Source organism: Nomascus leucogenys, chromosome 13, assembly GCF_006542625.1.
Source record: "Nomascus leucogenys isolate Asia chromosome 13, Asia_NLE_v1, whole genome shotgun sequence".
Taxonomy (NCBI): Eukaryota; Metazoa; Chordata; class Mammalia; order Primates; family Hylobatidae; genus Nomascus; species Nomascus leucogenys.
Window position 1 is genome coordinate 133,355 of NC_044393.1, and position 13,202 is coordinate 146,556.

The window sequence follows — 13,202 nt, forward strand, 5'->3', positions numbered from 1 at the left end:
GAGGCCGAGGCGGGCGGATCACGAGGTCAGGAGATCGAGACCACGGTGAAACCCCGTCTCTACTAAAAATACAAAAAAATTAGCCGGGCGTGGTGGTGGGCGCCTGTAGTCCCAGCTACTCGGAGAGGCTGAGGCAGGAGAATGGCGGGAACCCGGGAGGCGGAGCTTGCAGTGAGCCGAGATCGCGCCACTGCACTCCAGCCTGGGCGACAGGGCGAGACTCCGTCTCAAAAAAATAAATAAATAAAAATAAGTAAATACATAAATAACCGAGTGTCCAGCCCCTCCCTGAGCTGCCTTGGGGTAGGGTCAGGTCTGAAGGTTAACTGCTCCCCAGCTGCTGAAGCAAAAAGCAGCTGAGGGCCTTTCCCAAAGCGGCTGTGGACCGAGACCCAAGCTCAAGTTCCGGGAACCCAAGGAGCAAATGCAGAGGGTCCTGAGGGTGGACATGAGGGGGTCTCTATGGGTCCTGAGGGTGGGCATGAGGGGGTCTCTATGGGTCCTGAGGGTGGACATGAGGGGGTCTCTATGGGTCCTGAGGGTGGACAGTGAGGGGGTCTCTGCAGGCCATGAGGGTGGACATGAGGGGGTCTCTATGGGTCCTGAGGGTGGGCATGAGGGGGTCTCTATGGGTCCTGAGGGTGGACATGAGGGGGTCTCTGCAGGTCCTGAGGGTGGACATGAGGGGGTCTCTATGGGTCCTGAGGGTGGACAGTGAGGGGGTCTCTGCAGGCCAGGAGGGTGGACAGTGAGGGGGTCTCTATGGGTCCTGAGGGTGGACAGTGAGGGGGTCTCTGCAGGCCAGGAGGGTGGACAGTGAGGGGGTCTCTGCAGGCCATGAGGGTGGGACAGTGAGGGGGTCTCTGGCAGGTCCTGAGGGGTGGACAGTGAGGGGGTCTCTGGCAGGCCCATGAGGGTGGACAGTGAGGGGGTCTCTATGGGACATGAGGGGTGGGATACTGAGGGGGTCTCTATGGGACATGAGGGTGGACACTGAGGGGGGGTCTCTTGGAAGAGGTCCTGAGGGGCCTGGGACACTGAGGGGGTCTCTATGGGCCACCAGACAGGCCCAGATCATCTGCTTCCCAGGATAACACTGCAGGGCATCCACACTGGGTGTGTCCACCCCTAGCGTGTCAATACTCCAGTGCCTCTACTCACACATGCACACGCCTGGATACTCCAGTGCCTCTACTCACACATGCACACGCCTGGATACTCCAGTGCCTCTACTCACACACGCACACGCCTGGATACTGCAGTGCCTCTACTCACACACGCACACGCCTGGATACTGCAGTGCCTCTACGCACACACGCACACGCCTGGATACTGCAGTGCCTCTACGCACACACGCACACGCCTGGATACTGCAGTGCCTCTACTCACACACGCACACGCCTGGATACTGCTGTGCCTCTACTCACACACGCACACGCCTGGATACTGCAGTGCCTCTACGCACACACGCACACGCCTGGATACTGCAGTGCCTCTACGCACACACGCACACGCCTGGATACTCCAGTGGCTCTACGCACACATGCACACGCCTGGATACTCCAGTGCCTCTACGCACACATGCACACGCCTGGATACTCCAGTGCCTCTACGCACACACGCACACGCCTGGATACTCCAGTGGCTCTACGCACACACGCACATGCCTGGATACTCCAGTGGCTCTACGCACACATGCACACTCCTGGATACTCCAGTGCCTCTACGCACACACATGCACACACCTGGAGTCCAGGATTGCCAGTGGCCATTGCCATCGCCCTTGTGCTGAACAAGAAAGCATCAGTGGTCCAGGACAAACGCACCAAAATTCCACCTTTAACATCCAGCATAGTCTTCCACACGACCTCTTGTTCTTCCTGAGTGACCCCTGCCAGGAGGCGCAGAGGCCCCACTGGCCTCCCCAGCAGCGGGCATGCCTCTGTCACACTCGCCCTGTTCTCCGTTCTCAGGCCCAGGGGTTAAAACCAACACAAGTTAAATAAAACCTCTGGCATGAGGGTCATAGTTTTGTCTTCAAAATGTGTGCTTTAACCTTTTCCAGAATTAGGGCTTTTTAAAAAAGCCTCCCATTGCCTTTAGGAAAACAGTTCAAAGGTTCTCCATGACCCAGCACCTCCTTCCCCTACCCCCCACTCCTGGGACATCTGCGTGTGTGGTTTCCTCTGTCTGGAGCAGCCCCTTCCACGCATACTGCATGGTCTCTTAGGGCTCCATAATAAAGGACCACAGACTGGCTTAAACAACAGAAAATTATTCTCTCTTAGTCCTGGAGGCCGGAAGTCTGGAATCCAGTATTGGCAGGGCTGCATTCCCTGCGAAGACTCCAGGGATGACCCTTCCTTGCCTCCTCTAGTTTCTGGCAGTTGCTGGCAATCCTCGATGCTCCCTGGCTCACAGATGCATCCCTCCAGCCTCCACCACTTCTGTCTTCACACAGCACTGTCCTCTGCATCTTCTGTGTCCAAATTTCCCTCTTCTTGTAAGGGCACCCCAGTCCACCACGGCCTCAAATGGACTAATTAAATCTGCAAAGACCCCACTTCCAAACCAGGTCACACTCACAGGTGCTGGGGTTGAGACTCCAACGTATCTTTTTTTATTTTTGATGGAGGCTCACTCTGTCGCCAGGCTGAGTGCAGTGGCGCAATCACAGCTCACTGCAACCTCCGCCTCCCAGGTTCAAGTGATTCTTCAGCCTTGGCCTCCCGAGTAGCTGGGACTACAGGCGCCTGCCACCGCACCTGGCTAATTTTTGTATTTTTTTAGTAGAGACGGGGTTTCATCATGTTGGCCAGGATGGTCTCGATCTCTTGACCTCGTGATCCGCCCGCCTCAGCCTCCCAAAGTGCCGCGATTACAGGTGTGAGCCACCGCGCCCGGCCGAGACTCCAACACATCTTTTAGGAGACACAACTCAACCCCCAACAATAACGAATGAAGAAACCTGTTGAGCGTTAGAGCCCAGTTCCAAGGAGGACCCAAAACACGATCGACGATCCAGGGTGTGAAATAGACACAAAGCCTGGCCGCCCCGTCTGGGAAGTGAGGAGCGCCTCTGCCCGGCCACCCCATCGTCTGGGAAGTGAGGAGCGCCTCTGCCCGGCCACCCATCGTCTGGGAAGTGAGGAGCGCCTCTGCCCGGCCACCCATCGTCTGGGAAGTGAGGAGCGCCTCTGCCCGGCCACCCATCGTCTGGGAAGTGAGGAGCGCCTCTGCCCGGCCGCCCCGTCTGGGAGGTGAGGAGCGCCTCTGCCCGGCCGCCCCATCTGGGAAGAAGTGAGGAGCGTCTCTGCCCGGCCGCCCCATCTGGGAAGAAGTGAGGAGCGTCTCTGCCTGGCCGCCCCGTCTGGGAAGTGAGGAGCGTCTCTGCCCGGCCACCCCGTCTGGGAGGTGAGGAGCGCCTCTGCCCGGCCACCCATCGTCTGGGAAGTGAGGAGCGCCTCTGCCCGGCCACCCATCGTCTGGGGGGTGAGGAGCGCCTCTGCCCGGCCGCCCCATCTGGGAAGAAGTGAGAAGCGTCTCTCCCTGGCCGCCCCGTCTGGGATGTGGGGAGCGCCTCTGCCCGACCGCCCCGTCCAGGAGGTCTACCACGGAGGCCAGAAGCAATGTGGGGGCTGGACGTGGTGGCTCATGCCTGTAGTCCCAGCACTCTGGGAGGCCGGGGCGGGTTGATCACTTCGGGCTAGGAGTTCGAGACCAGCCTGGCCAACATGGCGAAACATATGAAAAATACAACAAACCAACCAACCAACCCAGTGACAACAAAACAGGTCCACCCTGGAGTCATACTCTAATTTTTTCTATTTTCCTCCCTTTCTGATCCTTTATCCCACTTTCTTTTTCTTCCTCTTCCTTCTCCTTCTTCTTTGTCAAATAGAGGATTGAGTTATTATCATTGATCCATACAAAGTCCCTCTCTCATTTATTTTCTTTAATTCCCACTCCCCATTTCTATTCCCCGTCTTCCCATGTGCAACCTTCCTAATATGTTTGATACGCATCTTTTTGTTTGTATTTTTAGAAAATGTTTATTGTTTTGTGTGCAAAAAAAAATAATAAAAAAACAAAAAAAGAAAAAAAAAGAAATAGACACAAAACAGGTCAATATCCACAAAACACTCATCTACTTCATTCCTCTGAGCAAAACTCCTTTGCAGCTCTAGAACAAGAATTGTTTGCATTACTATCAGTTTTCTACCACTGTCCCACTGAAGGGGCTGCTCCAGCTCTGGCTGAGCATCCTCCACCCTCTCCAACCTTTGGCCACCAAGTGTCCCCAAGCCCCTGGGATGCTCCCCATCACCAGTCTGGCCAGACCCCACTGGCCTGTATCTTCCCACATGTGTGATGATGGAGGAGGCTCCGAAGGGTCTGTGGGACGGGACTTAACAGGTCTCAAGTGTCTCAAACTAATCTGGGCCCCCAAGGTGGCTGACTGAGGCCTCAGCTGCTTCCCAGTGGGGCAGGCAGAGCATGAAGCTCTAAGAGCAGCACCCGTGGTCATGCCCTGCATCTCAAACAGGAGGGGAGACGGTGGAGTGGCATCTGGGCAGGTGCCTGGAGCCAGGAGGGACAGTAGATGAGGGAGGTGTGACACACCAGGCAAGAGCCTGAGGGTGTCCAGACGGACCAGGAGCAAGCAGGGGCCAATGCAGCACAAGGGCCTCCAGGAATGAACAGCCAGAGGGGCTGTGATTTGAGTGAAGGCGTCATCCCTGGAGTGTTGGGAGTTCAAGACCAGCCTGGGCAACATGGCGAGACCCTGTCTCTACTAAAAATTAAAAATTAGCCAGGTGTGGTGGCTCACACTTCTGGTCCAGCTACTTGGAAGGCTGAGATGGGAGGATCACTTTGCCAGAAGTTGAGGCTACAGTGAGCCCTGATGTGACCCATGCCACTCCTGCCTGGGCAACAGAGCAAGACTCTGTCTCCAGAAAGAAAAGAATGCCAATTTCGCAGAATTCTTTGAGGAAACTGAAGAAGTGGGACTGTCTCCCAACTCATTCACTGAGGCCAGCATTACTCTGATACCAAAAGCACCACATGAAAAAAAATTACAGACCAATATCCCTCATAAACACAGCTGCAAAAATTATTAACAAAATTTTAGTAAATCAAAATCCATGAATATTCAAAAAAATACTATAATATGACCAAGCAGGGTTTATTCCAGAATGCAAGGTTAGTTTAACAAAATCAGTGTGATTCATTATATTAACAAACTAAAAAAGGAAACACATGATTATCATAATAGACGCAGAAAATGCATTTGACAAAATCTAAAATCCATTCCTTATAAAGACTCTCAGCAAACTAGGAATAGGAAGAATGCGTCAGCCTGATATGAAAAACCCAAGTTAAATCTTAACCCATGTCTCTCCTCAGAGCAAGACGGAGGCAAGGATGTTCACTTCTATTCAACATTGTACTGGACACTCTAACCAAACCAATAAGAAAGAAAAAGAAATAAAAGGTGTCCAGATTAGAAAGAAAAAATTGTCTAATTCACAGACATGATCATCTGTGTAGAAAGTTGGGTATAATCCACAAAAAAGGTACTACAACTAATAAGCAACTTCAGCAGTTTCAGGATACAAAATCATTACACAAAAATCTACAGGATTTCTATATCCTAGAAACGAATAATCAACTGAAAGTTTTTAAAAATAATGCTATTTATAATAGCATCCAAAATATGAAATACCTAGAAATACAACTGACAGAAGCCGTACATTAAAAACTGTAAAACTGCTGAGAGAAATTAAAGATGTAAATAGGAGTTATGCTGTGTTCATGGATCAGAAAACGCCATATACCGATTCTACCCAAACTGATCTATAGATTTAATGCAATTAAAATTGCAAGAGGCTTTTTTGTGGAAATTAATGAATTGATTCTAAAATTTGCATAGAAATTTGCAAAGAACCTATAATCCCCTAAACAACTTTGAAAAACAAAGTTAGAGGGACTCACACTACCTGACCTCAAAACAGAGTATAAAGCTGTCGTAATCAAGACGGTGTAGCATTTGAGTATAAAGCTGTGGTAATCAAGACGGTGTAGCATTTGCGTATAAACCTGTAGTAATCAAAACAGTGTAGCATTTGAGTATAAAGCTGTCGTAATCAAGACAGTGTAGCATTTGAGTATAAAGCTGTGGTAATCAAGACAGTGTAGTATTTGAGCCAGGCCTGGTGGCTGATGCCTGTAATCCCAGCACTGCTACTAAAAATACAAAAAAAAAAAAGGCGTGGCCAGGCGCGGTGGCTCACGCCTGTAATCCCAGCACTTTGGGAGGCCAAGGTGGGTGATCATGAGGTCAGGAAATCGAGACCATCCTGGCTAACACAGTGAAACCCCGTCTCTACTAAAAATACAAAAAAATTAGCTGGGCGTGGTGATGCACACCTGTAATCCCAGCTACTTGGGAGGCTGAGGCAGGAGAATCGCTTGAACCCAGGAGGCAGAGGGTGCAGTGAGCTGAGATGGTGCTACTGCGCTCCATCCTGGACAATAGAGGGAGACTCTGTTTCAAAAAAAAAAAAATGAAATTCTAAGCCCCCCACCAACTCAACAGACCCCCTCTTGGCCAAAGGAACCCCAGAAAACCTTAAAAACTGAATCCCTGGACATGATGGTAAGGGAAGTTGGACACATCTCATCAAACACCTCAAGCATTAATGTTAAAACAGATTTCATAAGACTAACAAAACAAACTCTTTGTGACAATAAGATATCAAATTATAAACAGGACCTAAGGCCGTGCCAGACAGGAGTTAAGTCACGTACCCCTATGGGTTAAGAAGCTTATATCTTAACTCAAAACGTTCCTTTCTGCTGACTCTAAATTTTTAATTAAACTTTATTCCTTTAACCAGTTGCAAATTAAAGAATCTCTGAATCCACGTATAACCTGTACACCCTGCTTCAAGATATCCTGTCATTTGAGGCCAAACCAATGTCTACCTTCTATGTATTGATTTCTGTCTTTGCCTGTAACTCCTGCCTCTCTGAAATCGATGAAATCAAAGTGTAATCCGACTGCTGGGGGCACCCTTTCTCGGGAAACTCGAAACTGTTCTCCAGGCTTTCTCAGGCAACTCGAGACTGTGTTCTCCAGGCCATGGTCATTCATATTGACTCAGAATAAACCTCTTTAAAATATTTTACAGAGTCTGTTTTTTTCCATTAACGTTATTGAGTTTTGAGAGTTCTTGATATACTCTGGATACAAGTCCTTTATCAAATATGTGATTTGCAAAAATTTTCTTACAGCCTGGGCTTGTCTTTTCATTTTCTTAGCAGTGTCTTTGGAAGAGCAGAAGTTCTTAGTTTTGATGAAACATCTTATTTATTTGATGGATTATGTTTTGATACCCTATCTAATAATGCTTTACCTGATCTAAGTTTGCAAAGGTTTTCTCCTATGTCCTATTATAGAAGTTTTATAATTTTAGGTTTTGCATTTAGGTTTATGATCCATATTGACTTAATATTTTAATATAGTGCAAGGTATGGATCAAAGTTCATTTTTTTGCATATGGATATCCAACTGTTAAATATCATTTACTGAGAACAAAACTGGCCTTTATTGAATTGCCTTTGCACCTTTGTTGAAAATCACTTGCTTATATTTGTGGGTCTATTTCTGGTCTCTCTAATTTGTTCTATTGATCTGTCTATCTTGAGGCAAATACCACAGTCTTTTTTAAAATGTTATTTCTTTTATCATGATACTTCTTTTTCTTTTGTTTTGACAGTGTCTCACTCCGTCACCCAGGCTGGAGTGCAGTAGTGAGATCTCTGCTCACTGCAACCTCCGCCTCCCAGGTTCAAGTGATTCTCGTGCCTCAGCCTCCCGAGTAGCTGGAATTACAGGTGTGCGCCACCACGCCTGGCTACTTTTTTGTATTTTTAGTAGAGACGGGGTTTCACCATGTTGGCCAGGCTGGTCTCGAACTCCTGACCTCAAGCGATCCACCCGCCTCAGCCTCCCCAGGAGCTGAGAACTCTGGCAGGGAGGCTCTGTGGTGTAGGAATCCTAGGTCTCCAGCCGTGTCTGAAAAACAGTATTAACCCATGGCTTCACCCCAGGTTTGAAACACCTGGGTTTTCTTCAGAAATACCTGCTATAGCTTGGATGTTTGTCCCTGAACCTCACGTTGAAATTTGATCCCCGATGTTGGAGGTGGGGCCTGGTGGGAGGTGTTCAGGTCACAGGGAAGGATCCAGAATGAATGGTTTAGTGCCCTCCTCATGGTGATGAGTGAGTTCTTGCTCTATTAGTTCCCACACGAGCTGGTTGTTTTAAAAAAGCCTGGCATCTCCCCTCTCTCTCGCCTCTTCTCTTACCATGAGACACCTCCCGCCATGAGTGCACGCTCCCTGAGGCCTCCCCAGAAGCAGGGGCTGGCACCGCGCTTCCTGTACAGCCTGCAGAACCGGGAGCCAAACAAACCTCTTTTCTTTATAATGACCCAGCCTCTATCCTTCTCCTCACCTAGGAGAAAGAAAAAGAAATTTCCCAGCCTCAGATATTCCTTCATAGCAACACAAAACTAGGACAATACTGGTGCCCAGGCCCCAATCCAGACCAAGCACATCAGAGCCTGGGCATGGGGGTGGAGCCAGCTCCAGTGAGCTCCTGAAGTGCCCGGGGATTCTGTGCACATCCAGGTGGAGAACGTGGCCGTGGATGGTCCAGACAAAAATATTCTTTATGCGACTAGCACAGAGTTGTTGTTTAAACTCAGTGGCAAGAACAGAACACAAGAGTTTTAATGGGAGTCGTAGTTTTCACCATTAAGAATCTTTACCTACGGTTGGAATCCAGGCACACATATTTACCCTGGGGTTTAATTTGCTATGTAAAATTGACTTGGTTCTTTTACAAATTGCTGGCAAGTTGAGGTTGGGGCCACCACAAGTCTCTATAGCAAGACAAACAGCATCGTTGTGTGTCTGGGTCTCTCAGCACCAGAATGGAGCTCCTTGTGGGCAGGGGCTGGCTTGCCGCTTGTCTTAGTCTGTTTCCTGCTGCTTATAACAGAAACTGGGTAATTTAAAAGAAACAAAATGTATTTCTTACAGTTCTGGGGGCTGGGAAGCCCAAGGTCAATGGGCCACATCTGGTGAGGCTTTCTTGCTGGTGGGAACCCCAGAGTCCCAAGGCAGTGCAGGGTGTCGCATGGTGAGGGGCTGTGCGTGTGCTGGTTCAGGTCTCTCTCTTCTTATAAAGCCACCAGCCCCATTCCTGTGATAACCCTTAATCTATAAATAAATTAATCTATTCATGAGGGCAGAGCTCTTGTGACCCAATCACCTCTTAAAGGCCCCGCCTCTCAATACTGCCACATTGGGGATTAAATTCCAACTTGAGTTTTGGAGGTGACAAATATTCAAACCACAGCATCCTTAAATCATCAGAGACTGGCCTGCCTGCCCCCATGTCCACTCGAAAATGAGTGCCGCGCAAGCCACGGCAGTCCTGTCACCGAGCCCGAAGCTCCAGCACCGGGGCCTCCCTGGGGGGCACCCAGGCTATTCAGGAAGGGGGTTAGGGTCACCGGACACCGCGCCAGCCCCCACCCCCACCCTACTGAATGGTCCCTTTTCCTCCGCAGCAGTTCTCGGAACTGGCCACTGGGGGTCAGGGTTGGGCCGCATCGCACAGAACCTGGCTCAGCCAGGAGCCAAGGGAAGGACCTTGTTCCTCTACCGCAGCCGAGGGAAAACGGCGGCCCCTCTGTGGTTCAGCAGAGCTAGTCCAGGAACAGTGGGGCTTCAAAGTGCTTCCCCTCCATGGCAGAGCCAGCGCTGGCCTGCTGGTCTCCCAGTTCTTTGCCCAGGCTAAGAAGGGCGCGCGCGGGCACACACACACACACACACACACTCACTCTACTCTACCTCTGGGAAGTTCTCCCTGCCTGTGGCTTGCAGCTCGCTGCCACTCACCAGTCTCCTGTCCTATTCACAGCTGACTTGAGGTCAGTGTTCCCTCCAAGCATCCACCTGAGCTGCCCAGGCCCAAGGCCGAAACCCCAGACCAGGTCCCGAGCAGCACGGGCAGGTGGGCCCTCAGACGGGGCTCCCTCTGCACTGCTCACTGGCCCAACATGTGCAAGCCTCCAGCCTGAGACGGGAAAATTATGATCCCCATTTGACAAGTGAGGAAACAGAGGCTCAGAGAGGTTGAGTAACTCACCCTGGGCCACACAGCAAGGCAAAAGCCAGTCCCAGACCTGTACTCCTGACCTCCCCCTGGTCTGCTCCCCTCAGGAGACTGTCTAGGCCACAATGGCATCCTTACCTGGCCTGAGTCTGGAGCACAGGTCCGCAGGGCTCTTTACCCAGGTTCCACTGCAACAGTCCCCAGGCCACATACATGAGCACAGCTTGGACAGTGGAGCAGTCTCTGGCCCAACCACAGGCAGCACCCCAGGGGCTCCATGTGCCTTTGGGGTGCACTCCAGTGGGTGGGGAAGAGGGGCCTAGAGCTCCAGCTCAGCCTCCTTTGTCCTGAGTGAGCAGGGCCCCACTTACCTCCCCCTGAGCAGCCAGAGATGGGAACGGAGACTCTCCCAGGTGATAAGCAACAGGTATGAGGTCTCCCTGGTGAGAGTGTGAGCTCCCCACATTCAACACCACCAGAGCCCTGGAGAGGAAGCCACAGGCTCTGGGAAGCTCCATGCAGAAGCTGAGTGCCCCGTTGCTCTACGGTTAGCAAGCGCGCTCCAGGGAAACTCCATCAGAGCCTCCTGTTCTCATCTGCTAAATGGGATGACAGTAGTACTGCCCCTGGGTCATTGTGGGAACAAAATGAAACACAGATGTGTCTTTAGCTGTCGGCACCCGGCACATAGGAGGCATTCAGAACCAGAGACAGACCCGAGGAGGCTCAGATCCCAGGAGTCAGCAAAGGTGGAGATGGAAGGAAGTGAGGTGGGATGGGGCCCAGCCATGCTGGAGGAACTGGGGCTGTCTTCTGGCTGAGCCCAGGCCTGCCCCCCGCCGGCCACCCACATCAGGGTGCCCTCATGCCCCGCACAGCTTTGCCCAGACCCCCCACACACATCAGGGTGCCCTCATGCACCGCACAGCTTCTCCTGGGGGGAGCACTTTCTCATATGCCTCCCGGGGAGACCCTACCGATAAACAGTTTGTCCAGGACCAAGAGATTTCCTGGGATGTGGGCATTCAGTGCTAAAACCTGGACAGTCCCAGGCCAATCCAGACTGTTGGTCACCCTTCCTGCAGAGGGGACATAAGAGGTCACAAGGTCACCAGGCTGACGCTCCTGAGAGGGCACAGCCAAGATGGACACCAAGTCCTGTGCTCACAGTCTCCTCACCCGGCTGCCGTGGCTTCTGGAGAGCAAGGCCATGACTTGCCATACATGTAAGCAGTGGGGTCTGGGCCGGGCTGTGATTCCCCTCACCCAGACTGGGCAGGGACACTCAGCCTCCCCCAGCAGAGGGTGGCTCCTCAGGCTTCAGGAAGAGGCCCGGGAAGGAGGAGCCCCAGGGTCCAGGGCTCGAGACAAAGCTCAAAAGACGCACAGCACAGACACAGCACTGCCCAGCTGGCCTGGGGTCCGGGGGGAGGCGGAGACAGGCCATGATGAAGAGCTTAGAGAGGGCCCTGGGCACAAGAAGTGGGCCCTGACCCGGGTGAGAGGCAACCATTAAGCTGAGGCCTGGGGCTGAGCTGGCGTCCCCAAGACCCCCTGTGCAGTGGGCCATGGCCGGCCTCCCACCCCTCTGTCCACCTCTGTCCACCTCCTCTGCCCCGTCCCTAGGCTTGTCTGGACTTTGCTCTCCTCCAAGACTGCAGCCATGAAGATCCTCATGCCACAGCCCCTGCAGACCCTCATCTCCCCTCAGGGGCCCTCCAGCCTGAACCCTGGCTCCCCTTGATCCCCACCCGGCCTTTCATACGGTGCCCTTGCCAAGCCCAGAGCCCTGACTGCCTAGGTCTGGCCCAGACCACGCTTTTGGCTTCTGCATCAAAAGCCATTAAGCTAAACGCCATCACCACTCTTCCGAGACTGCCGTGTTCTTTTAAATCATCCCATAAACACAAGGTGGATGGTGACGTGGCCCACGCCATGCCCCGCTTAGGGTGGGGTCCCGACTCCCTCAGGCTCCCAGAAGGCTCGGCCAGATGAGCGGCGGCATCACCCCGGTGAGCCCAAATTGGCTGAAAATTCCAGAAGCCAAAAAGATGACAGCGTGGCGTTAGAATTGTTAGCACCACAGCTGCAAGCACCATCGAGGTGTTGGCGGCAGCCCCATGCCCCCACCTCCATCCCCAGCTCAGGGTGGCAGCCCGAAGGCCATAGCACCCAGCCGAGGGCACGGCCCGGCTTCTGCTACTGACTTGGCCTCGTCCGTTGATGACTGAGGCCACAGTTGTGGGGGTGGAAGGTGAGGGAGCTGCCCAGTCCTAGATTCAAACCTCTGTCTACCCCCTTGGGTACCAAAAGCTGTGGTGACCACAGAGCCTGCACAACTAGACTCATTATAGACACGTCTGCTGCAAGACCTGCAGGCCAGGCAGAATCTAGGTCAGCACAGGGGAGGGCCAGATCCAGCTCCTGCCCTTCCCCACTGCAGAGCACACTTTGGAGCTGGATATAGGCTGAGGTCACAGGCAAGGAAAACTGAGCCCCGCAAGGCCACATATACCACCTCACACCTCACCTCACCTGCGCCACTGCACAGCCGTGCCACGCCTCACCAACGCCAAGGCACACCAGTGCCACAGCAGCAGCCTGGAGCCGCCACATGGCTTTCGTACATGCCCAGCTCCAGCACATGGACGTCTGCACAGCCACCGAACCTCAGCAGGGATGCAGTTGCTATGACAACCTCAAGTCTTTAAAAACCTGCTCCTGCCAGTTCTGCCTCTGCTGGTAAAATCCTCCTCCACCTGCCATCGCTGCGACATCCCTGGGGATGGAGGAGGGAGGCCACTGAAGACCTAGTGTGATGTGCCCTACTGCCCTGGGCTGAGCACACTGGGATGGGGACAGGGTGGACCCAGAACCTGGCCCAGGACTCCATGGAGGGCTATGCAGGAGAGACAGATATGTGTGTCCTGCAGGGCATGTGACAAACAGGGCCAGGACAAATGGAGAAATTGAGGCCTCTTCTGACTTATAAAGGTTTATCTGCTTC

At 52.4% G+C, this 13,202-nt stretch overlaps 1 protein-coding gene across 1 annotated transcript in view; it reads right to left on the reverse strand.

Annotated features, from left to right (window-relative positions):
- MYT1 (myelin transcription factor 1) overlaps nucleotides 1–12,786 on the reverse strand; it is a 112,669-nt gene extending 99,883 nt beyond the window's left edge. The window contains exon 1 of the mRNA XM_030825598.1: nucleotides 12,731–12,786. The gene's annotated coding sequence lies outside the window, so the exon portion shown is untranslated. The remainder of the gene's footprint in view (nucleotides 1–12,730) is intronic.
- Nucleotides 12,787–13,202: the final 416 nt, after the last annotated feature.